Source organism: Thermobia domestica, chromosome 3 (assembly GCF_964235325.1).
Source record: "Thermobia domestica chromosome 3, izTheDome1.hap1.1, whole genome shotgun sequence".
In the NCBI taxonomy this organism is placed as follows: domain Eukaryota; kingdom Metazoa; phylum Arthropoda; class Insecta; order Zygentoma; family Lepismatidae; genus Thermobia; species Thermobia domestica.
Window position 1 is genome coordinate 2,195,984 of NC_137456.1, and position 27,305 is coordinate 2,223,288.

General features: G+C 37.3%; 1 protein-coding gene across 3 annotated transcripts in view; it reads right to left on the reverse strand.

Moving 5' to 3' along the window:
• The window catches only part of Ntan1 (N-terminal amidohydrolase 1), a 434,508-nt gene that overhangs the window by 219,620 nt on the left and 187,583 nt on the right, over window positions 1-27,305 (reverse strand). For 2 of the 3 annotated variants that reach the window (XM_081753963.1, XM_081753960.1), the window contains exon 1: window positions 12,152-12,927. The exons of the other annotated variant lie outside the window; for it this stretch is intronic. The gene's annotated coding sequence lies outside the window, so the exon portion shown is untranslated. Of the gene's footprint in view, window positions 1-12,151; window positions 12,928-27,305 lie in introns of those variants that run through there. 3 annotated transcript variants of the gene reach the window in all.

Genomic DNA, 27,305 nt, shown 5'->3' on the forward strand with positions numbered 1-27,305 from the left:
TGTTGTCGAGTGCTAAGGGGAGCGGCTATGGCTAAGCGGACGAACTACAGCTAGGGCTGTTTCGATAATCGAGTAATCGATAACAATTCGATAAAATTTCAAAACCGTTTCATCGCTAAAGAATTTTAATTTTATCGAATTATCGAACTTTCGAGACTCCCGAAATGTTTGAGACTCTCGAAATGTTCGAGACTCTCGAAATCTTCAAGACTCCCGAAATGTTCGAGACTCTCGAAATGATCGAGACTCCCGAAATGTTCGAGACTCTCGAAATGATCGAGACACTCGAAATGTAAGAAACATTAGACAACTTCGAGACACTCGAACTGTTCGAGAATCTCGAATTGTTTGAAAGCAGCAAATACAGAAATATATCAATATGATCGTATTTGTCGAGTCGCTTGAATATTTAGAAAAGTTCTGGATTATCGGAGTGTTCGAAAGAAACGATGTATTCGAGGTTATCATAGTTGTATATAATATGTATTACATATATGCAGAGTGTTTATTTTAAAACTTCTCTCCTTAGCAATGTAGTGAAGGAAAAGTTTTTTCCCTACAAACCTGTACAAGGTTTAAGCAGTCTGTCAGAAGAGAGAAAGAGGAAGAGAAAACATGCATCACACGAATGGAATTGGAATCCAAGACAACATTAGTCTACTAATAGTCACTTTGCCGATTGCGCCAATACGAAAATAACAGGGCAGGCAGAAAAATAATTTTACATATGATTTCGACAAATACAACTTTGCAATAACTTATCAGATGAAAAAAGTTGTTTGACTAGTTTGGCTGCAAGAAGAAATCATTGGAGAGGTGAGGGAACCGAACTGTTCATCACTACTCTTGATAATACCCGAAACTTCGATAATACTCGAAATGTCGATAATACCCGAAACTTCGATAATACTCGAAATGTCGATAATACCCGAAACTTCGATAATACTCGAAATGTTGATGATACCCGAAACTTCGATAATACTCGAAATGTCGATAATACCCGAAACTTCGATAATACTCGAAATTTCGATAATACCCGAAACTTCGATAATACTCGAAATTTCGATAATACTCGAAACTTCGATAATTTCAAATACTCGAACGGTTTCGAGTAACCGATAACAACTCGATAAATTTTCACTCCCGAAATTCGATAGGTCTTCAGCCTTATCGAACACCCCTAACTACAGCGCGATCAGGTGGCAGAGGATAGACGTGGATGTGTACAAAATAAACGTGGCAATACCGCTGGCCTCCCATTTGCTAGCAGCATTTAAAGAGAACTTGGAGCGCCGCCTTTAAATGCCAAGATGTTTGTCACGCCGTTTAGTGCATGTAAGCAGCATCCATTTCGATATCGAGCCACAGGGGAAGTAAGGCTTGAGACTGCTTATTCTCCACGATGATGGAATCCTGGAAATTCTTAGTTTAATGGCGTAGACCTCACAAAGTTACGCTCAGCAAATAAAATATTGAAGAATTAACAACGCCAATTCTACTAAAAAAAATTAACAGTCGTATTTTGTTCATTCCAAAATCAATTATAATTCCGTTACATTTTATGGAGCGCATAGCCAGAACAGTATGTGCGGTGCACTTATCATTATCATTAGAGCAACCCACATTATGCTTTTTGTTTAATAATGCTTTATTTTATTCCAAGTTATGCTTTATTACACTCTATTGTTAATTTCAATCATTATTTAGTACATTAATCGTATATAATGTATAATATTTACTATACATTAAATATTCTAAATATCTTGATCTATTTCTTAATATTTCATACAACCAGTTTCTTTTATATTTAATGAGCTTTCTACTTAATGCACTGTAAAGAGATATGCTTTACCCGAGTCAGTTTTTTTTATCACTTGTATGCGCCTTAGAGGTGCATATACACAGAAAGGGAAAGTAAAATATATCACAAAGAAATACAGAAAGTGCTCAAATTCAAGAGATACACATAACAATATAGTGTGGAGTTCTTGTGTACTATTCATTGTTGGCGGAAAGTTTTCTTAATTTCCTCCACATCAAAGGATTACCCCGAAAAATTTACAGAAATAAAAATAAGTTTTTCATTCTTATGTTCTCAATGATATTAGATTGTAAATATTAGTTTTAAAAAATATTAATACAGTATGTTAAACTTGCAGTTAAAACAGAATTTTCCACGAATTGTACTATATACTTTAAAATATGGTTTATTTTGTAAAATTATGCTTTATTATGCTTTTGAAATTAGTTTCTTCTGGACCCTTACACAACCACAACCATGTTCAAGGTACCAATCACATGCAAATTGCTGTTATGCTTTTGGGTTGTCCTAATCATAAGCCTGTTATATTTTTTTCCATGAAAATACGAGACACCTTCGATGTCCCTACCCAAACTTTTCAACACAATCCAATGAACTGTAGCTCTGGTTATGAACAATAGTAAAATAGGCGAAAGTTCCCTCAAGTGAAGCTACTTTTCTCTCTTCATCGTAATTCTCTTCTTCGTCCCTGAAATTAATTGTACGGAGTGAAGATATTTACAATCCAACTACAAAAGAATCGCCTTAAAAACTCACGATGACGTCTTATTAACATGCTTTATAGCAAAACAATATGCAAATAATCTCATTTTATTTGAATCAGTGATACAATCTACTTTTAATATTCTTCGCACGTTTAGCAATATTTATTTACATCTACCTCTTTTGCAAACATTACGTTTGTCAGTTTACTGAAAACTTAGTTGATTTTTCTCCTTGCGTAATGTATAATTGTCAGCGCCAGCTTTACATATTTCTAACCCCTACATCAAAACACAATTCTGTGCCCTAGCCTCTCAAAAAGATTTTTTAGGATTCTTTTTAACTTATCTATGGACAAATACCGTGCTCGTCAGTTTTCTCGGGGTTCTACCGTTTCCTCCCACTTTCTTCATTCCACCATTTCATTCATTTCTCATAATCACCGTCTCCTTTAGCCTAACCGGCATAATCATGGGACGTTAAACTTAAAGATTTCATTTCCTTTTTTTTTTTAACTTATCTAATGTCTTGCTGCAGAAAAAGTCACTCATGTTCCTTAAATATTGGAAATTTGCTTGTCCCAACTACATTTACGGCGACGCGGGACACTCGGGCTCAAAATCGCGACTGTCCCATTTTTTTTACGGGACGTATGGCAGGCTTATCTAATCATCACAGATATTCTACCATTATTGGCAAGTCACTTGCGCAACTGAGAAGCTCCCATGCTCCACGGTCTTCAAATAGCATCTTCGTCTTCACGTATGAATTTTCTCTCTTAATACCATCCATTTGCTGTGGCCTTCTTCATTCCTCTTTCTCTACCCTGCCAACACAAGCACTAGCACATCTCTGAACATTAGTTCCTTCTGCGGTGCATTCAGAAATTTGAGGACGGCTCAAGTTGTTTTTCCATTCATTAGCAAGTTTTGAATCTTTTGCCGTAGGGAATTCTCTTGAGGAATTTGAAGCTTAAAATATATAAAATGATAATCATGCCTGTTGTCCTGTATGACTGCGAAACATGGTCGCTTACTCCGAGGAAGGAACATAGACTAAAATTATTTGAGAACAAGATCCTGAGACGAATATTCGGACCCAACAAGAAGGGAATGGGAAATGGAGGAAATCTCATAACGAGGAATTGCATAAAATTTATCACGTTTACCAACATTGTTAGTTAGAGTCATCAAGTCTAAGAGGCTCACGTGAGCAGATCATGTAGCCAGAATGGAAGAAAGTAAGAACGCTTTCAAAGTTTTAACTGGAAGTCCAAACAGAAAACGGACATTGCGCAAACCTAGACGCAGATGGGAGGACAATGTTAAGATATAGGAATACAAAGTGCAAACTGGATTCAGTTTCAGTTGGCTAAGGATAAAAGCAGGCCCGAAATCAGCCACAGAGGTTTGAGGGAGCCGTGAGTGTTAGGGGGGTGGGGGCAGTCATTAAAAATTCTCTTACAAATATCTAAATTGTGCATTTTATATTGAGGTCTAGAGAGGCCACGAAAAATTAGAAGGGGGACCAAGCCCCCTAGTCCCCCTCTGGTTGCGGAACTGGATAAAAGTCAATGGAGAGTTTTTGTGAACGCCGCATTGAACTTCCTTGTTCCACAGGTTACAGAGATAGGTAGTTAGTTAACATGGTTCCTAAATTTCAATTTACTGAAAGACTGATTTTAGTTGAATGTCATACGTTATGTGAAACATCAACTACCGCTTAAAGGGTGGGATCTCAACCAACACTTAAAAATTTAAAGCCGTGGCACGTGGTTAGAGATTATAAGAGTTAGCAAGTTGGCCTTGAATAGGTATGTTTTATGTTTCGTAAGTAGCTTTTATTATCACGCTATGCTTACAATTTTCTCAGAAATGTAATTATTTGTACTTTCTGCACTGGAAGAAAGAAAAAATGGAGCAACTAAGATCAAACTCTCATTGCAGCTACGCGAGTTATCTCGTCACACTGATGGATAAACTTTTTTTTTTTTTTTTTAGGAGAGAACCAAAGAGAAAAGAAAAAAACTTTAGGTGGGACAATGTAATTTATTAAGGGTCTTTACTACAGCGAAATTAAACTCCCGCTAATTTTAGTTTTTCTGCAATATCTTCAAAACAAATAAAAAATATTGGAAAAGCAGAAACGTAGTGAACTAGACAATACGATTTTGCATGTGATACCGTTACCACAATTCACCTATCTGCTTTTGGTATGTCGCTATTTACAGAACCCGCAAAAAATTATAAATCTATCTTCAGTTCCAAATCGAAAACAGATACGTAAGTTGTGATAACGGTATCACATGCAAAATCGTTATTATCTAGTTGACTACGTTTTCGCTTTTCGAATATTTTTTATTTGTTTTCAAGATATTGCAGAAAAACTCTAAAATTAGCGGAAGTTTAATTTCGCTGTAGTGAAGACCCTTAAGATCAAAAGTGGTATTATCTGACCAGGACAGGGGAGCGCACAGTGTCGCTGCTACAATTTTTTCAAAGTTGCATTTTAAATAATCTGTTTGCGCTTAATAAAGGACGCAATAAATTACACAGTATAGTTGTAACTGAATGTTGGAATAGTTTACGATTCCTACAGTAACGGAGATATATTGTCAATAGCAATATATGCATTGAAATTTCCAATGCAGAAACAACATAGTACAATCAACCATTCCGTGAGCTCCTATCATGCAATAAGCAGATTGTATAAACATTAGTTTTAATTCGATTTCATTACAAAACAGGAGCAAGCTATAAAAGGCAGAAATCACGATGTCAATAATTAACTATACTAATTTAGGGTGATAGTTTAGAGACTTCCGTGATATTTTATAAGTTTAAGTTTAAATCAAGTTACGGTTAAGGCTCAACAAACTTGACGTTTCTTTCTTCCGTTTGTTTTCAATGTATGTTTATCGGTTGACGCAAAATTGTATTCTCAAGTTACAGCCAGGAAAGAATTCAGATACGTTTTCACTCGAGGAATGTGAAAGTTCTCTCCACTCGTCTAAAGATTAGCGGATATTCCTTTGCTGCATGGTAGTGGGTTCGATTCCCGGTGAAAGAGCATAACAATTAATTTTGCAATCCTTCATTTACATTAATCATCTAATAAAACTCCAACTGACTAAAGCAATTTATATATTTTAAGATTATACATTTGTGTTACATAACCGAAACTATAACACAAATATATAATCTTAAAATATATAAATTGCTTTAGTCAGTTGGAGTTTTATTAGTATTCTTGAATTTTCCAAAGCTCTATGAATAATTAATCATCTATCTCCTTTAATATAACGGGCGTAATGATGGAATGTAAAACGAAAAAAAATAATTAACTGATTAATTTATTTATTTTTTAAGGAACACTTCACTACAGTACATCTTTCTTTTATGACCATTATTGAAATCCAGTCCTTTGATAGAGTTGGAATAAAAATATTTGATAAAACATGAGCGTATGGATGGTGTACGCGTAAGTAAGTCTATTACTGTTTCAGCATATAATAAATTCACAACTTTTATTTATAAGGACATAAATTCCCACGAATTTATCTCTGATTCCAGCACTCAGATGACAAAGAATTAATTCTACTAATTGTTTTACACAATGTAATTTTGAAACTTGAGAACTTAGTTTTATCTTTTTATCTGTGAGACATGAAGCTAACACGTTATCCTATTGAACATGTTTATAATAACATTTGTAGCTTCACTTGAGAGGACTGAGTTTAGCCTCAAATCACAAGGTAACTATAGTTCAAGCGTATTAGATGTACGGTCTTGTTTAACAAAATCTGCCCTCACCCCATTCCCTTTCCGCCAATCTCTGAAAAGAGCTGTATTGTTATCCACATATGGAATTCAGAGACGAAAACAAACGTTTTTAACCAGTTGTGATCTTTATTTCAAGTCTAAGCATTAAAATGTCGTTGCAAGAGATTGAGTGGCTTAAAAAATATGAACATATGCGTGAGATGGTTCATTACGATCCAAACACCGTGCTCGTGGATTTTTTCGGGATTCTCCCGTTTCCTCCCACTTTCTTCATTCCACCATTTCACTCATTTCTCATTATCACCGTCTCCTTTAGCCCAACCGGCACAAGCGTGGGACGTTAAACTTAAAGATTTCATTTCATTTCATTTATTACGATCAGGACAATAAGGACTGTAATAGATTCATTACAAGCAAACCGGTTGGTAACACTGCTTTGTATATTTTAGTTACAAAACTGGCCGCTTGCACTCGTTCGCTGGTCGGTATATACAGTTTACAAAATTTTTGCAGTACGAAACCCTGTTAATAATCAGAAGATTATGAAGGGGAACGTGAATAAGGAAATTATAAATGTATCTGTAAGAGTTTCTCATAATCTGATTAGAATGGGATGCACTAATTCTCTAGTCGAACGTGAAGTTCGGTTCGTCAGCTTAGGAATCATGCCAAATAGAACCTTTCAGGGGGCCGTGCTTATCCTACGAGTCGTAGTTTGCCCATCACTATCTTATACGAAAGAAGAAGACAGTGCACACAATCTAAAGAGAGATATGGCGAGATTGCTCCTGGAATTTGGAGGATGAATACTTTAGAAAGAAATAATCTATATATTAAAATGCTAGGTTTATATGTTTATGCTCAACAAACGTTTATATGTTCGCGGCCAATCCTTTCAAATGGAATCTCGAAAACCACAAATGCTAGAAACGTGCCGTTTTCCCTGCTTGATTTCAAATTTTGTGTAGATTTGCTAGTTCTCATTCATTTTTTTTTTAAGTCTTTATTTTTCTATTCCACATTTTAAGCGTCGTTTTGACCCCATTAGTTTAATATTGGCACTAGGACGTTAAGGTTGATACCCTTGTGAAAGGCAACCAGTAGAGGAGCTATGTATAGCGGGTTGATGGACATTTCAGGCGCTTTGTTTTAATCTGAATGACAAAAGCTATTGCAAGCTGGCACTTTCAAAGGTTTGTGGACCCACAATGAGGCTACTGAGATATGGAAGTAAAAGAAAAAAAATATTTGTATTTTGTATCACCTAGTACCTATCTAAATTTGGCACAAACTCGCTCCAACATTATTTCTATATATTAAAATACTACACTTATGTTTGTCTATAGCAATTCCCTCCCTTTGAGAGTCTTCCTGCTCTTTACTTGTGTTCGTAAAGGGACTTGAACAGATATAGTGAGAAGTGGGAAGGAGATTCACGCTCGTATTAGAACTGTGTGCTGTGTAAATAGTGCAGGCGCAAGTAGTATAGTTGAAAACACTTCAAAGAAAAACTTCATAAAAAAAAGTTAAATATACCAGTTACACAGCAGTTTCTAATTAAAAGAGGGATCCAATTTTAAACTGTTTTTATTGTCTAATCCTGTTTGTCTCTCCTTACATATTTAGAACCTAATCAATCATGTATAAAGCTTATAGTAAAAAGAATTAACGGATAAAAAAACAACAAAAAGAGTCTTATACGGCTATAAAAAGCACGTGAACGCGTTCATTTTTAACTCGCACCTGCTCTGCTTGGTGTACTCATAAGATGTGTGATTATAGGATGCAACAGAGATGTGGAGTCGCCGCTAGATGTGGTAAAATAGCCTTCTCCCCTCATTTCTTTGCAAGCACAGATGTCTTCACAGGATGTGGAAAGCTGGAAACATCCCTTCTGTTGACCAACGGCCGAAAGAACAGAAAACGGGGGTTGGTTATGCTATTCAGCAGTTCCAATTTTATCACTTCACGTTGGAATGGTTGGAAATAATACTTAAAACTTTCTAATACAACTCTGAGTGATTTTTCGAGTAATTTCCAGTCTAACTAATATCTCTTTAAGCCAATTGTTGTTAGGTCAGACATACAGTATTTTTTTTTTCTATTTAGTCATCAAATCAACTGCATTACACTATTTGAGGACAAAAGTAACAACTATTGTATGTATAGCTCTTTAATCACAGTTTGTTATGTACCTAACTTATCTAATTATCAAATTATTGCTCAAAAGTGCTGTGAATGCCTGATCTGCTTTTACTAAATTTTCTTACTTTTTAGTTTCCTAAATATGCAATTTCATTCCCATCCTAAATGGGTGGGCCGCAGAAGGTAAGACATTTGGTTTGACAAAGAAAGAGAGTACATCAGGGCATAAAATTTCAAAACCAGACAATTAGATTCACGATAATCAATTTTGAATTGGACAATTCATATACATGTTAAAAAATATCTTTCGTTAAGACTTCATGATTGGGTAACGCTCTCTCTGCACTGGAGTACTAGTTGTCGATTGCAGTTTTCGGATCAAAGTCCTTAAGTGAAGGGCCATTGATGGAAATTGTTAGCAAATCGTCCTCTGTGGCAGTCTTAACTCTGTTGACACTGCTGAAGCATCTCTCACATAAAGCAGCACTCACAGCTAAAACTGCACAAAATGTGACAATTGGAAGAAAATTTGGGAATCTCGTAATGAAGTTTTCGATTGAGGGTGGGAAAGGAGGGATAAATTACAACGTTGTGAAGACTTCACTTTCCATGTCCGTTATGAACACTTCACATTCCGTGTTTTCTCTCACTCAGTGACAATTATTTTTGTGCGAAACAGAAATTGCGCAGCCCTGTGAGTTTACGCAGAAACCATTCCTGCTGAACACTGGTCGCAAGCTTTAAATTTCTAGTGGCCAATGGCGACCGGAAATTTTGCGTCCTGGGTTATAAGTAACTAACTAGGAGAGAGAACTGAAATGCTGACGAAAATAAGTACCTTTCGTTGTTAGAAATTATATATATATATAGACAGATGATATAACGAAATTAGGTATATCATGGAAGTGAATTATCCCAGATTAGATGGTTGTCAAAAAGTATTGGAAAGACCTTAATCCAGCAGTGGATCGACAACTGCTGATAATTGTATGTATGCATTTCAAAATAAATAACCCTCATCACTACACTCATGTGAACTCAGTTTTCATTCTTAACATCTGAACATTTGAGATTATGAAATAAACGCTTATAGGTTACCTTGTTGTGAGCAGGGATTACGCAGAGGGTGGGTCCTGGGAGTCCAGACCCTCCCCCCGAAATTTCGACTCGTGTAAATTTACCCTAATTTTAGGGGTGATTTTAGGTACAACATACCCTCATATTGAGTTTGTACCCCCCGAAATAAATTCTTGCATACGCTACTGGTTGTGGAAAATCATATGTTTAATCCTGTAGCTGTAGGAATTTCTGAAAACAACGATTAAAATAAAATTGAATGTTGTTGGGCATAACTGGGTAAAATTTATTGTTATATCTGGATATAAGAAACGGTTCTGCGTATTCGAAATATTTTAATAACCGGTTCTAGTGAACCGTCTAATAACGCCGCTACTTATTAGTCTACTTCCCGTCCATAGAGAATTTTGTTGGCGTCAGTGAAGTAAATGTATGAAAAATTCCATATATTGCTACAAATTCCAACGAAAATTCCCTTTATCCTTATTGGAGAAATAAATGGGATTTTTCCTACGGGTTGGTACCACTGGTTATACAATATTTCAGGTTTCGTCAACCTATTTCATACGATGACTTTCCTCTTCTCTTTAAATCCTATTTTTTTTTTTGACAATAACCCCTCAAAAGTAGTTTATGGTTTGTAATAAGCTTTTTGACTATTGCTACTTATTGCTTGGGAAACCTCACAAGGTTCAGGTTTCACTTTAGCCTTACTTTGAATTCTATTTCAATATGAAAATTTTGTTGTGTTTGTACCTTACTTATATTTCAATATATAGTTTTTCATTAGTGCCTTTCCTTTTTCATTCCATTTTTTTTTAACGATTCTTTGTTTGTTTACAATTTCGGTTGATATACTTCGATGTATTTGACAATACTTCGATGTATTTGTTTAGAAATAGAAATATGTCTAGCAAAATTAAAAAAAAAAGTATGCTACGACATCCTAATCACATTTATATTTTTCATATACCTTCACGACTCTGCTAGAGGTTCCGATCCCCAGGTTGAGAATCCCCACAACATATTAAAGTACAATAAGTCCTACGAAATTAGAATTATTTTCCTTCAAAATACTTCTCCACAAATTCCCTTTTCTCAAAAGTATCAGAATTCAACACTGAGCAAACTGAAATCATAAAAATGTAATAAAAACCAAGCAGACCACGCTCTCCCTGCTTCTTTAGTGGCTAGCGCGTGCGACTCTGATGCATGACCTCCGGGTTCGATTTCCAGTAGAAAAGCATTCAAATTTAAACACTATGGTGGTTCGGATTCCACCTTACACGTACGCACTGGTGCAAATCTCGGGGGAGTGTTAAGGGGTACATGTTCCCCAATTTTGGAACTGGAGGACTGCCCCCCCCCCAATAATCCGATTTGAAATGTGTTTTTTGGAGAGAAATGTGATTTGTGTCCGACTGCCACAAAGGAAAGTGAAATGAAATTGATGTCCCTTGCTGTATAATATACAACAGCTTCACCTCAGAAATCAGTTTCATCTACCGTAATATGAGTCTCACCTCTACCCCTCTCCCCCAGAATAAGCCTCAAATCTGCTGCCTCCAAATGTTGAAGACAAATCTGCTTCCCTGATCCTTCACAGTATTGTTTTTCAATTTCATAAATATTTTGAATATCGCTTAAAAAAAAATCATGGGAACGTTCTTAACTGTCTCCCTCAATGTTGAAGACAGATTTGCGCCGATGACTAGGTTCATATTCAAGGGCGCCCATCAGGGGGGTAAGGTGGGGCGCTTCCCCCCTAACAGGAAATTGTACTTGGAAATATCGAAAACCCAATAGAATTTTTACAACCAAATTTGAAACTATATGTGAAACGTTGCTTATACTTGCCCCCCCCCCTTGGAAACCACAACATGGGCGCCCTTGTTCATATTTCATATAACCTTGATGCTAAATTCCAACCAAACCAATCAGCAAACATCCTATATTGTTTATTTTCTACAAGAACCATATGGTTCAATATGGAATCCGTCTCCTGACCTTATGATATATAATACTTCGCAGATGAACTCTAGAAAAAAAAAAGTGTCGATACTTTCTTAAAAATTCCCAGCATTTATGTTAGAAGAAACTTATAAGCAATTCACTTAGACGGAAACAGAAGCCAATGTTTATACATAATTACGGCAAACGCGCGCACGAAGAAATTTTTGTTCGGAAGGGCTGAAGCATTTTATTTTGCGGGAGGGGTCCAATATTACAAGCCACTATTCGTATGTAGTATTGAACAGGTATTATTCTGCACTCGTAAAGATAATAAGTAATTTTAAAATACTTCCATCTTATTTCCTGAAAGAGAAATGATAGAACTATATGTTTTTATATAAGAGAAAGAGTACAAACATATCTAAGATCACATTTTCATGCTAGACCAATAATTTCCCTGTGAACCAAGTATAAGTTTTATTGCGCAAGTGTACAAATGTATGTTGAATTAGGAAATTTATTTTGGGCGGGGATCCGGACCCTCCGTGGGTACGCCCCTGTACTACGGTAATTACAACGACATAGCTAAGTGAACTCAACACATCAATAAGAAACGTATACAAGTACGGGTTACATGTATATAGTGATAAATATCTTGAATATACAATACCTGGAAAACAGCTGACGACCTCGGAGCTACAAGTTGTCTTCTGGAAGCAGTGTGGGTGCTAAGAAGGGCCGAAGGATACTGTGTAGTCACAAAGTTATTAGTTTGCTTTTCAGTCACGACGTATTTCCCATTCCTAACGACATAAACTCATAAAAAAATTATCTCGACTGCTTCTTGAGGAGCGGTAAACTAATGCGACAGACTTTATGATGAAACTCGAAACTCAGCCATCGAAGCGCTTATCTCCCTCTGTTTCACGCTTTCTTTTTCTTATCTTTTTTTGTTATCAAAGGACTTCTAATAGGCAGAAGCATCCATCTATCCACAGAGCGATAGGCGTAATCAGGAGAAATGTGCTTAAAAGGGTAAAAATCACGACCCCAGCTGTCCTTTATCCTATCTTGAGGAAACTAAAATAAATCGTTAGATAAGAATGGTCACAGTCCACATCCCAGTTGCTGTTGAATGAACGAGGAACACTTGTTGCTTCCAGACGCCGAGGATTATCAATAAAAAAAATCACACGCGAAAAACCAACACGAGAACGGCTTCTTGTTTCCAAACAACAATCACCAATAGTTAAATCCACAACACACTGTTAACAGAAGTCCTCTCTCGATGTCCATGCAAACAATGACATCTACCTATTGAGCCATGCCAACAATCCGATCGACAGATGATCTCTTCTCTTGGTTTTGTTGCTTCGAATCTTGTTCTTGTTGTGTGGTTGTTTCTGGCGGTCCACTTTACCACTCGCATCGCAAACAACATACACGGACAGCGTGCTCACTCGCTACATGTCGACGGTGTTCGGTCATCATCGGATTTTCTCGGCATTACCCCCCACCAACAACTGCCTTGGGCTATACCCCTTCTGGACGTCCCCTTCACATGGAAATCTCTTACACTTATGCAGTGTTGCCAATACCACAGCAGAACACAAAAAAATAAAGGATCATATAGCACCTTTGTTTCAAGTTTTCATTACTGTCTCCTCTATATAACTAAAAAAAAAAACTTTAATTGAGTTACATATATGTTGTTCATTAGTTACTTACTCTTTTAAATATTTTTCTCTGGCCAGTACTTCAAGGATACTATTTCATTTTCAGTTTTCCCGTATCAGACTATTTAATTGATATCTGTATTGCAGTTAAGATTACAGAAATTTCTAAACAACTTCTACAAGTTCCGCTTCTTTCCAGCGACAACACACCGAAGACTTAATATCACGTTAGCGTTAACAATAAATAGTAGGAGTCACAATTGACAAGATATTGTTACAAGGGCGCCGATTTCTCTGTAACTTAGGGGGGGGGGGTTAAGATGTGTATTTGGTTGCACACAAGGGTCTAAGAAGGTATATATGAGAATTTTAAGATAAAGTGAATTCAAATTATGCTAAATATTGTATATTCATAAAAATACATGTAACAATAAAAAATATTTATTCATAAAAATACATGGGGTCCACATGAGCATTGGCGGCCCGGGCTCCCCAGGATCGGCACTGTTGTGTTGTTGTTTGTTTGCGTCCCTTTCCAGTACCTAGGCTATATAAGACTTTGGCCTACGGTTTAAGATGGAATCCGTACCAACGTAATGCGTTCATTGTTCGCCCACTGGAAATCGAACCCTGGGGCACAAGGGCGTCATTTGGGAAAGAGAGAGGATATTGCCCTCCTGACTTTGAGAAACATACATCTTAATAAATTGTATACTAATATACTAATAAAACAAGAATGGGGCCACAAAATTTTTGAACAGCTCATAAATCGAGTTTTCGTATTTTTTTACAAATTAAGCACATCATACTGAGTTAAGTGATGGTTTGGGTTTGGCTACACTATATGTAGTTCTCCAGATACAAGGCTTAGGCCTACAAGAAATTTTTTGACTGAAATATAACTGATCTTTTGATCCAAAAACGTGAAACTCTTATGTCGGTGGACAATTTGCCCCATACTGCAAGGGCGCCGATTTCTCTGTAACTTGGGGGGGGGGGCAATCAGACGTGGGTTTGTATATTCATAGAAAAATACATATAACAAACATATAAAAATAAAAATTCATAAAAATACATGGGGGCCCAGATGAGCTTTGGGAGGGGGGCCGGGCCCCCGGCTTCTCCAGAATCGGCGCCCTTGCCATCCTGGCAAAATTTGAGATGATGCCACTGCCGGAGCATGTTCAAAAGTCGCACGCGATAAACATTGGGTGGTATGTAGCCAGTATATCGGATTCCATTTATTAGAGTCTTCAAAACTATGCTATGTATAAGTGTCAGAAATATTATAGAACGGCTTTGTCCCTCTGTGGACAGGCATCAGAGCAAAAACGGTAAGAGATATCGAAATGTGTTTTGTTGGAATCGATTCAGCGTCCAAAGGATATGTTCCATCTCTCTCTCTCTCTCTCTCTCTCTCTCTCTCTCTATTCATTTTGGTTCAAATTAGTCATTTCCAGTTCCAACGTTTATCAACAGAAAGCGATTTTTTGCAAAAGATTTAGCGTCCCAAGAAAATGTACATGACTATCTGGAATATTCTATCAAAACTGGAAATGCTTCCAATTTAATGTTACTTCCGGTTTCAACAGAGGTTTCCACAGAGAAGAAAAGATAAATTAAATCGAGATGCAGTTTTCTGCAATCGACTGATCATTCCAAGAATAGTTTCCACCTTCTCCATTAACCATCTATTCAAACCGGAAGTGGTTACAATTATCCGTTTCCGATTTATCGCCATATAATGAAAACGGAAACAACCGCGAAAAGCGTTTTTTTGCATATGAAAAAAAAAGAAAAAACCGGAAGTGGTTGAAATTTTTTACTACTTCCCATTTGGATACTAATTTTCATGGAGCAAAACTGGTTAAAGATATTAATGTGTGTATTTTTGCACTTGATTCAGTGTCCCAACAATACGTTCCATCTCCCCATGTTAATTCACTATTTGAAACGTAAGCTTTGAAAATACCATTTTCGGTTCCAGCATTCATCTCTATAGAACAAAATTGTATTAGATAGCGATAAGCGGTTTTCTGAAAACAATTCAGACTGTCAAGAGAACATACCATAACATTACGAAACACTCTAACCGGAAGTGGTAAAAATTTACTACTAATTCCGGTTCCAATACTGATTTCCATAGAGAGAATGATAAGAAATAGCTATAGTACTCGCGCCGAGTCATGAAGCTTTTGCTCTAAACCAATCATAGAAATATTTTGTTTGAGCTCCTACACATCGGAAAACTTCGGTACAATTCGTGGAGCCGCTTCCCGAGCGCACACATGGGGAAACGTCAAACAGCTGAAATTCACCAACAATGTTGCCAAACTTTGAAGACATAGTAAATGAGTATTTAAAAAAAGCATTTAAAATTTACCAATAATAACACTGTACAACAATAACCACTGTAATAATTATTCTAAAACAGTAACAATAACACGAATAGTAAAAACGAAAACATAACGCAAGAAAAAACAATTTACAAAACGGAACTTGGCGCCAATCCGAAACACTGTACTCTAGAGAGATGTCTTCTCTGTAGCGAGAGAGAGGACAGTGACAAAATTTGATGTGTGGGGGGTTGACGGCCGGAACACACCCTCGCGTTCTATTGGATGGTGAAATTGGTAGATCTAGGTCAAGCTTCATGACTCGGCGCGAATACTATAGAAGCTTTTTTTTTTTTTTTTTTTTTCAATTAATTCAGCTTTCCAAGATTATGTCCCATCTCCTCCGTTAACTTTCTATTCAAAACGTAAGTGGTTAAAATTTCCACTTTCAACATTTATCGCCATAGAACAACAATGATAATAGATAGCGACAAACTGTTTTCTGCAATCTATTCAAGGTGTGAAGAGAACACAGCATCACAACCCGCAACTCACTGCCAAAACCAGAAGTGGCTGAAACTTACAACTACTTCCGGTTTTAATACTGGTATCCGTAGAGTAAAAGTGGTTAGATATATATCGAGATGCAGTTTTTTTTGGGGGGTGAGGGGCAACCAATCCTGTTTTTAAGAGTAGGTTCTATCTCTTTCCTCCATTCAAACAGGAAGTTGTTCAAATTAACTATTTCCGATTTCAACCTTTATCTTTGTAGAAGAAAAATAGTAAGTCATGACGAGTAATGGCTAGCCCTATTTTTGATTTAATCTATTGCAACGAGTAGTTTTTATAGATGGACACATTTTTTCGAAAACGAAAAATTTTTCGATAAACGAATTTTTTTCGGAAAAGCGTTTTTTTTTTTTGGAAAACGAAAAAAAAAATTGAGAAATCGAAAAATGAAATTTCCAAAAATGGAAAAACAGATTTTTCGAAAAAGACCATCCATAGTAGTTATATGTGTACTACTTGAAGTTTGAGTATTGAATTGCCATACCTTGGAAGTCTTCCGTAATTTCAAACTGTGAAACGAAACTTACCGGTACTTGTTTATTTGTGGCTCTTCAAACAGGAGTGTTAGTGAAGAGTCCATCCCCGACTTAAAGGTATATACCTTACCCTCACTCAGTGGCGTAACTAGTTTACTGCGTCCTGGATCGATACACGATCGATTTACTCATATCCACCCCTGCCCCACGAATTTCAGCTGTTGCGATATATATATATAGTGTACAGTTATGTTTATTACGAAATGTAAAGTTTTTACGTATCTTCTTCTTAAGTTATCACTACATACTTAATCTTAATAAGTATTATGTTTAAAGGAAATTAAATTAAAAATGGTTGCTGTACTTAATCCACACTGCTACTTTTATACTTCTTAATATAAGTAGGGAGCACAGGATAGTTTTATAAGTGTCAACTAGGTTTCAAAGAGGCCCAACTTTCGTTTTATTCCGGGTGGGGGCGCGGCGCGCTATTTGGAATGACTCATTATGCAGAACTTTCACTAGGCAGCTAGCTAGACAAACACTGCAGTGACAATTGTCCGGGTATCGCCCAGTGGGGATCCAGAAAGGATACGCGGGGCTTGTGCGCCTCTCCATGAGGAGTAAAATATATAAATTAGTCGCTAATGAAGCGCTTGTTCAAGGCTGTGGGGGAAAAGGGTTTAAAATTTTTCTCAAAAGGAAGATTCTGAGTACGTTTTTCACTGATTGCAGATAATCTATGCGTTTCCAATTCATGGTAATCCTGGATTCTCTTGTGTTGAACAACATGGCTTTCCTCAATGCCACCTCCAGAAAGGCGGAGATAAATACGTATTATGAAGCACTGCAGTCCATATTTTTAGTTAGGGAACCAAATATCGAAAAATGTCTCAAGTTTATTTTTCAGACCTACACCCCCCCCAAAAAAAATACTGGATCCGCCCCTGGTATCGGCTGTTGCCAATTAATTGCAAATAGTCATTGCGTACCTTTTGAAATGTTTTCAAACGTTCTTTGCATAAGGAACAGTTTTCCGTATTTTTTCGCCCTTTTATTGTGCATCCGCGAGCAACTGCTCCACTTTTTCCATTGTACTTGCGCCACTGAATGATATGGTTAATAGATATGATTGAAAGATGACATAATAGATTAACAGATGGCTAATATTTGAAAGGATCACCAACCACTGGGGAAATGTAGTGAGGAATGGGATATATGTCCATCGTTGTGAGAACGATTGGAATAGCCATCTGGAATAGTGTTCTGTCAAGGAAGTTTTGCCTTTATTAGGATCTCACAAATGGAACTTATAGATTATAATGTTAGTACGTCCGTCCGTTACGCCATACGATAACTCTTGAGTGCAAGCGAAGACAAAGTTAATGGAGTCAATCTGTTAACATCTTGATAGGTAACGGCGACTTTTACGCTGGCTATCCATATCTATTTTTCTACTCTTAAAAGAAATGTGTATATTTGTAGGATGCTAGAAGTTATATATAGCACCGTTAGATGGTAAGAAACAACTTGTAGTGGTTGATGTCTACCATAGAGACCTGCACGGGCCGGGCTTGGGCGGACCGACTCTGTCATTTCTTTGGGCCGGGCCGGGCTTGGGCGGGCCGACACTGTTATTTCTTTGGGCCGGGCCGGGCTTGGGCTGCCCGACACTGATTTCTCTTCAGGTCGGGCTGGACTGGGGCCGATCAATTGCAATTCTTTAATAATTATTGACTTTCGTTAAACGGTAATTGGAATAAAGCCAAACGTTGAAGAAGTATGTCCGTGAAAAATGTTATAAAGAATGCAATATATATTTACAGTTTGTGTTGCTTAGCGGCTCCACTTTCACTATAGAGGATTGCAGGCATTATGCGGTAAATTGAGCTCTGACCTTGACCTTCACTGAATTCAAAATATAAAAAGAAGGGGTGGGAATGTTTTGCCTGTCGCTACACAATATTGTCATCTTCACTTTATGCTGTAAATCAATTAAGTTAGATTTTTGTTACAGGGAATGGAGTTTTTGTTCTCTCGATGACAGGCAAAGTTCTAGGAGGCAATGGTACCATTCGGGAGGCAAGCGTCAGATTGTGAACCAGAGTTTAGAAAATGTTTCTGAGGGTTAGGTCAAATTTAGTACTAAATTTTGAGAAAGATTCGGGCTCGAGCTAATTTTTTAAAAAAATTTATCGGGCCGGGGTCGGGCCAAAAACTTTTAAAATTTATCGGGCCCGGGCCGGGCTTGGGCCAAGAATTTTGAAAAACTTATCGGGCCGGGCCGGGCCGGGCTCGGGCCGAAAATCCCCAAAACTGTTCGGGCCCAGGCTGGGCCGGGCCTAGGCACGTTCGGGCTGGATTGGGCTCGGGCCGAAAAATTCGGCCCGTGCAGGTCTCTAGTCTACCAGACAAATTGAAACTTCTACAAATAGAAATGAATCTAGGTTTCGTGTGATCTTCACTGTCTTTGCAGAGTTTGTTATTTCTACGACACTTCGTAGCCAAGTGGCTGTCGAGTTCGGAATCAAAGCATGCAGTGGTTGGGATCCCACTTTAGGTATTAGATCCCTTCTCATTTAGCCTCGGTGTTCAAAGGAAAGGGAGCATTCCAATTTATGAATGTTGATTCGTTACGTTAATAACTTTCGTTGGTCTGCCTAGCAACACTGACCATTCTCCGTTCTTTGGTGGGATCCTGGGAACCTCTCGACTGAAGAAGGAGAGAGAAAAAAATAAAGCAGCTTGATGTCTGATGGGCTGGTGGAAGGGGCCACGCGACTGATGGAATCACATTAAAAACTCTCCCCTCTCCACTCATCAACATCAACCTATGTGCCAGTGCTCTCCTCATGGACATGGAGAACATTTTAACAGAAAATGGCAATTACACGTTTACCACAAGCGACTCCAACCATCTTATTGTTTACAAGACTAACATCCACTCCCATCACACAAATTACTTAGAAACAAACGTATAAAAGCAAATAGCCTTAATTGCATTCGTACACTTAATGATGTACGTATATAAATATATTCTTAGCAAACAAATATAACATAACTATTTTACATTTGATAAATGTACCACCATAGGAACTTCATTTCCGAAACGAATTTATAGTAACTTAGTGGTAAAGCGCTCTCCTCTGGTGTACAGATTCCACTCCACTTCGTACTTTGAATATGGAGTTTAGTTCTTCTTTCTCCTTTCGCCGTCTGTCTCTTTTTTTTCTCACCTACTTTCTGTATGGGCACCGTTGGTTTCAATTACTACCAGCAGTGTTCGAAGTGGGAAAAAAAAAGCAGAGGTAGTATGTTTTATTACGATTTTGACTCGACATACCGACTAGCTAAATGTTGAAACACAGTGAGGGTATGTTGCCTAAAATATTGCATTTCTATTTATATAATGACTGAAAAGTATTAGAGAGCTTTTATGTAGTTACGGGGGTAGGGCGACGACATGGTTGGAAAACTTTGATCCCTCGCCAACAATTTTCTGAAGAAAAACATTAAAAATATTCCCTTATGTTGTATTATAGAGAATTATACACGAACATTCTCAAAAACGGAATTTTTATATTATTAATTTCCTGCGGAGAAACTCTTGGATCCCCACTCGACCGAGGGATATCTAAACCCCGAAAGATCCGAGCCCACAGCAAACAACCCTAAATCCGCCCATACTCAAAACACGACATTTATATGCATTAAGGCAAGAAGACACATGCATAAGAAACAATTCAGTATGATACATAAAACATAAACTAGGTGAACTTCTTTGAAGAGACTTCATTTTTAAACGAAAGGTAGGAAAAATATTTAAAAAAATGTCCGTGTTGTCAACTTAGAAATTATTTCTACATTCAGAAATAAAATCTTTTTAAGTGTAAAGTTAATTATGAATTCTGCCCTGCTAAGCGAAAAGGCCTTATCTCCATTTCACATACTTTCGAGAAAATAAGCAAAACGCGTTTTGGCTTAGGCTCTACGTTCAAATTTATTGTATATCAGTAAAACTTTATTAAATATATTTACGATCTAGAATTTATGTGGTAATAAAGTTAAATATTTTTGCTTATGAATTGCCACTTAAGGTCTTTTTGCTTACTTTCAGTTACAGTTTTGAACATAAGGTAAACACTCATGACGTCATTACCCCCTACCTATTGGTCAAACCACGTCAATTTCACTTTAGATAGATGCAGAATTATACTACGAACATTCCCATACCAATACCTCGATTTTCGAAAAATGTGGAGTTAAGGTCTTTTCGCTTAGGACGGCAGAATTACTTTGTATACAAACGGATTTATTAAAGATATTTAGCATTTACTCTCCAGTGACGGTATGTCTTGATCACTGAAAAACCAGAGACGGTATCCCTTCATCACTAAAAAAACCAGAGGTGGTATGGCATACCACCGCATACCGTCTCACTTCGACCACTGACTACCAGGCTCTGTTTGTAGTTTAATAATCCATATTCAGCCCCACAGCTATAGTGATAGCGACTAATCGCAAAGTCTGGGCTCTACACCAATCGGAAGAATTCGGGGCAATTCGTGGAACTGCCTTCCGAACGTACACATGAGAAAAGGTGAAACAGCAGAAGTGCTGCCACCGACGCTGCCAAATTTAGAAGACATGGCAAACGAACACTAACAATTATTCCGATTAAATAGTAACAATAATAATAACAAAAATATAAAAATAATGATCACACCAATAAAGACAAAACGAAACTTAGCGGCAATCCGACAACAGGAGATGTTTTCCGTATAGTAGGTTCTATTAGTGTTGTCAACGGTTCGAGCGGCTCGGCTCACGGCTCAGTCACCACCAAGCCGAGCCAACAGCTCACCAAACCGAGCCGGCTCGAGCCCTCGGCTCATTTGGGCCGAGCCGATGGCTCACCCTAGCCGAGCCGGCTCGAGCTTATGGATCATCTGAGCTGAGCCCAACCGAGCTGATGGCTCACCTGTGCCAAGCCAGCTCGAGCCGAACCGAGTCGATGGATCATCGCAGCCGAGCCGGCTCGAGCCGATAGCTCAGTTGAACCGAGCCGAGCCGAGCCGGTTGACATCACTAAGTTCTATGAGGAAAAACAACACTGGCAAAATTTCATGGATGGGGGTTGACGATCGGGACACACCCTTGCGTTCTATTGGGTGCTGAAATTCGTAGATCTAGATCAAGCTTCACACACAATTACAACTTAACGTGAGAATTAATCCGTGGGGACAAAATTCGTGACCCTACGAACGTAAATCACACTTGTCACTCAAGGTGACTTTAAAAAGAGCGCTAATGATCAATAAAAAGGGGAGCCTAGCTCGGCCACCATATATACGGATCTAGACCATGGACTACTTGCCCACAAAACTTCGTTCAGATCTGACCAGACGAGTCGCGCCGAGCGAAGCCTGTTCCTAGCCGAGCTTGGCTACCAAATAAAGTGATCTTTGTTCCTTAGACGATGAGCTATTTGCCCACCAAATTTGGTTCGGATCCTGTCAGTACTTACCAGGAGATAAAGTATCACATACAAGGAAAACCACATAAATGATCAAATAGTATAAAATGTACAGAGAGTGATTTGTACAGAAAGTTCCAGAAACAAAACCAATGAAGATATCCTGAATTCATTATTTATTTCATCAGACCCAGTGATTCAAGCTTGTGGAAAACCGCTAAGAAACCAGCTTTAACATTTGAAAGAGAAATAATTGAGGTGTTATCACCAAAAGGCCATTCATTTCAAGACAGGAGCAATGAATTGGACTGCAAAACTGATACTTTAGTTTGAAAGTAGTTCAAGTTTTGTACAGTTGAGGAAAGTAACGTTTAAATTCTGTAAAACTATGTTCAAAACATTAAGAATGTGATCGAAAGTATCTACCACTGCAGGTGCGTGTCTTCATTACCACTTAGAAATGAAAAAGTTTTAAACATAGTTTTTCGCACAGATTCGATCGTTTGGCCTCACTGTGCATCGGCTGCGGAAGTCTATATCTGACAGTGCACGGTGAACTGTGCGCTTAAACCCACTTGTGCTTTGTCCATTGCTAAAATCTGCTGTTAATTGAGCTACAGTTTTCATCCTACGCTGTTGTACCTCTTGTACGCATCTCGACAGTGTACGATGTGAGGTGTAGCAGCTTTCATCGCCTTTTCCCCTCCTTTGGAAGACGCTAACCCCGGCAGCTTGCAAACACCCGATAATTTGCACTGTTCCCGAAATGTTCGTTTCCAGCCGTCTGACCATCACAATCTGGCCCTATCAAACTCAATATCTCGCCGACCTTTCCCAATGTAAAGTCGGCGCTGCCAAATGATCCTCAGACGGCTTCAAAGGAAGTGGAACACCATTCAAGTAACCCACATGTTTCTTTTGTTTCATGAGAGGAATTATTACAAGTTCTTCGAGTTGAGGGCGGTCTTCCCGTTGACCAGCTGGAAAAGGCGATGTATGAACTTAGTTAACACGTTGTTTGATCTTCATAGCTCCATATTTAATAGGTTTTCATAAAGTCTGGACGGATTTAATTTGCTTATAATTTTCATAAAAATGCTCATAATGAAATCAAATAAAGTGCAAACGGTAGCGGAAGGATTAAATTTTTAGTTGGCAACACTGTTAGATAAGCGGCAACTCTGAACACGTTGAGAGAGGGAGAGGGAGGGCAAGGGTCAGTTTCTTACCAAATTCCATCCATTGTTGTTTTCATTGTTGACTGTTAAAAGTAAGTTGTAAGCTGTATTGGTGTGTGTGTCTTTTAAAGAAAGAAAGAAATGAAATAATAATAATAATAATAATAATAATAATAATAATAATAATAATAATAATAATAATAATAATAATAATAATAATAATAATAATAATCTGATTGGACCGTTCTTTTTTGAAGAGGAGACCGTGAATGGAGATTCATACCTGGATATGTTGCAGAAATACCTCATTCCGGAACTGGAGGCACGTGGAATCCAGAACGACATCGTGTTCCAAAAGGACGGGGCACCCCTTCACTATGCAATCAAGGTGAGACAGTTCCTTGACGAGAAATTTCCTAACCGATGGATTGGCCGCGGCGACCCGACCGCTTGGCCGCCATGATCACCCGACCTTACCCTTGCGACTTCTGGCTTTGGGGTCATGTGAAAAACGGAAGTTTATGCATAGAAGCCAAGTGGTTTGGAGAACTTAAAGGACAAAATCAGGGCGTCTGTGGCTGGCATTTCGGATCAAACACGGCGGAAAGCTGTGAGTGGATTCCAGCGCCGCCTACGCGAATGTGTGGACGTAAATGGCGCCCAGTTGGAGGTGTGGCGGTGAATGAACTGAGCTGGTGCAGATTACAGGTAAAAATCTAATCCTTCCGCTACCGTTTTCACTTTATTTGATTTCAATATGAGCATTTTTATGTAAATTATAAGCGAATTAAATCCGTCCAGACTTTATGAAAACCCTGTATGTTGGATTAATTTAAAAGGACTATTTTAGTGGTTTTTATGGTAGTGATAATATTATTATTATTGGTACATACCCACAATATATCCATTTTTACATAAATTTAGCGTCCCGTCGACTCGACACCACACTTGAGGTGTTTATAGCTTGTTTGAAGTATTATTTATGAATGCAGTTAGGGTAAATTTTCTGCTTTAGTACAAAGGAAGCTCGTAGGGGACAATTTGAATGTGGCAAGTATACACACAAACATCACACTGACTGGCCGAGTGAGAGTTCTGTAACCGTTTTGGAAGTGGTTTTACGGTGTCCGTACCTCTCATGTTTTAAAGACAAAGATTTTATGAAAAAATAATAATAGTAATAATAATAACAAATAGAGATGCTAACATATTACAAGGTTTTGGTGATTAAGTGTGAGTATAAGAAGAAAAAGACCTTGAGACTGTAATCAAGATGAACTATTAATATGTTTTCCTTTTGAAAATGACTTGTCCTAAGGGACAAAAGGGATATAACCCAATGGGACTTTTAAACGCAAAAAAAAAAAAAAAAATCATAGTTTAAGTACCTCAAATTAATGACTGGTTAATTTTATAATATAATGAGGAACCGGGAACGGGGATCAACCATTGTGGTATTGACACCTGCCAAGAGTGGAAACAGAGGAACAGAAACATCGACAAAAAGCACATTAGTTATGTGCGGCGGAACTAACATTGGACTTGGGTTGAGAGGGTATCATTTGTTCATGTAAGTCTCACTCGTTAACATATGTAAAATTTGGTTTAAAAAAACAACAGTCTGAGCTTTTAGTTTTAGTCTCCAAGCGAAAATAGGTTGTGGCAAGTAACTCAGAGAATATGTACACTCGTATCCAAAATTATTATCACATATCTATAACTGTTTTCTTGTAAGAATATAATTTGATAATGATTTTGCAGGGTATTTTTAATATATACTGATACTGTGTGTATAATCGGGAAATGTATATTTGGGGTAAATTTCATAGGAAAAGAATTATAAATACGAAAATTATAATGAGAAAAATAAAATGTTGCTAAATGGACAAGAAAATTTTATTTTCGTTTTATTGTTCTTATTTACTGCTCTTTTGACATGAAATTTGCCACATATATGTCTTTACCAATTATACACGTACTAACATTATAAGAAATACCGGACGAATTCGCTATCAAATTATTTTCCTACAGCAACATATTTATAGGCATGCTACAATAATTTTGGACATGAGTGTACATAGTGTTATTAATATCCACTTGTAAAAATTAGAATTTTCTTTATGTTAATAAAAAATATAGTTAAGCTTCAGAGGTGAAACGGTTCTTTTACTTAACTTCTACAGAAAAAAGAATAGAATCTTCCTCTTATGCTCAGTTCTGACAGGATGGGATACTGTTTCCCAGTAAAATAATATTATTTGGATACAACTACCAAAATAACATATTGAACCTTCATTTTTATTAATCACTTACGTCAGCCCAATGACTTCGCTCAGAAAGTACCGAACAGGTGGTCACAATGTTTTGGCTGGTCAGTGTAAATCACAACGGAATATGTCAAAAGAATCAGCCATGCAATTCAGAAATGCATGAGCAAACTTGGGCGTAAGAACTACAAGATAAAATGAAGTGCTCAAAACAATCAAGTCCTACGTTGCATTCTCCTTGTTTTTGTGGAGAATCGATTTTTTTTTTTTTTTTTCATTTCCCAACTCAACAAGAAAAATCATTGTTTGGCAAGTAATGGTGTGATCTGAAGAGGAAGAGTCCGTTTCTCATCATCTGCTCCGCCTCCCTTAAACCCCTTCTAAAGTTATGACGATGGTCGTGGAGTAGAGACGTTGATTTGCTGGATGATCATCTCTTAGCCATTCGTAGTGTTACCTTTTTCCTTCAAAAAGCTGACACTTAAATTACACATTTTGAAGTTCCAGCCAATGGGTTCTGATGGGAGAATCACAATAACGGAAATTATGGATCTCGTACAACAAACATCGAGCGAACATACATATTTCCTTCTGACACAAAACAATGTCAGTATATTTCATCTCCACTTTTCTTTACTTCTTTCAACGTATCCTGTTCTTATAGAAGGTAATAATTTCTGCTGTCATTTTTTCTCCATATTCACGTATCTTCCCCTACAACAATGTATTTTCTTCCAATTGATCGCACATCCGCCTTTACTGCATGTGGTCTCGAGTTCAATTCCCTTTAGCAGTAAATCCCCAACATATTCCCATTTAGGCCTGTAGATAGGGATGAACAGGGGCCTGAAATCCCTGCCCCATCTTCAGCCTCCCTGAAACTTTCAATTGTATGCTTAGGTAAACACTGTATTGTAACTAATATGTTTTTCACCCAAATTCCTTTGGTTTATAAAGATGTAAAATTAGTGAACTCAAATGCTTTTCTTTAAAGTCTTTGAATAAGTTGTTACGTGATAGTGTTTTGTCTTCGATCAGTTTGCCATCTAGTGGCGAAAAAACTAATAAACAGAAGGAAAGGAAGAAGTAAATGAAAGTAGTATCTCTGCTAAAAATGTTGTGTTTGTGTGTGTATAAAAGTAAAGTTGGTTTCAAAAATTGTATAATCACTTTGTTTTCCCACTAAATTTAATCTTGAAGCAGATTCAAACAGAAACTAGATTCATGAAAGAAAAGTTTAATAAAATAATTAAAAGTAAGTTGATTGTATTATTCAAAAACGTTGAAGACAGTCATAATCTAAAAAGTGATAACTTATTGTTTTACTAGATGATGCAATTCACAAAAAAGAGGATAGTAACGAGGCTACGATTTTTGGCGCATTAGTGATTATCTAAGCATCGAAGAAGTCAGACGTTCGTTGCACCCACTCTGATAGAACACTGAACTACACACCACTGAAACTTTATGGAAGTGCTATCATAAATGCTTCAATAGAACCATGGACACTTCAAGAAAAATAACCGTGTAAAAATAGTTTCGTGACAAATTCCAGTATTCGAAGTGTGCGAAGTCAGCAGAACTTATTAAGGGGCTAAAAATGAAAAATTTTGTTAAACATATATATATATATATATATATATATATATATATATATATATATATATATATATATATATATATATATACAAATTTTTAAAGTGTTATTCAACCAATAAACAGGTAAAAAGTTTAATTATTTTGATTTCGTATTTTTCTAGCAAACGGTTCTTTATCTTTAATATATACGCATGGTAGTTAATAAGTGTTATACTTGCAAGGGAAGAATACCGTAAACGCCATTAT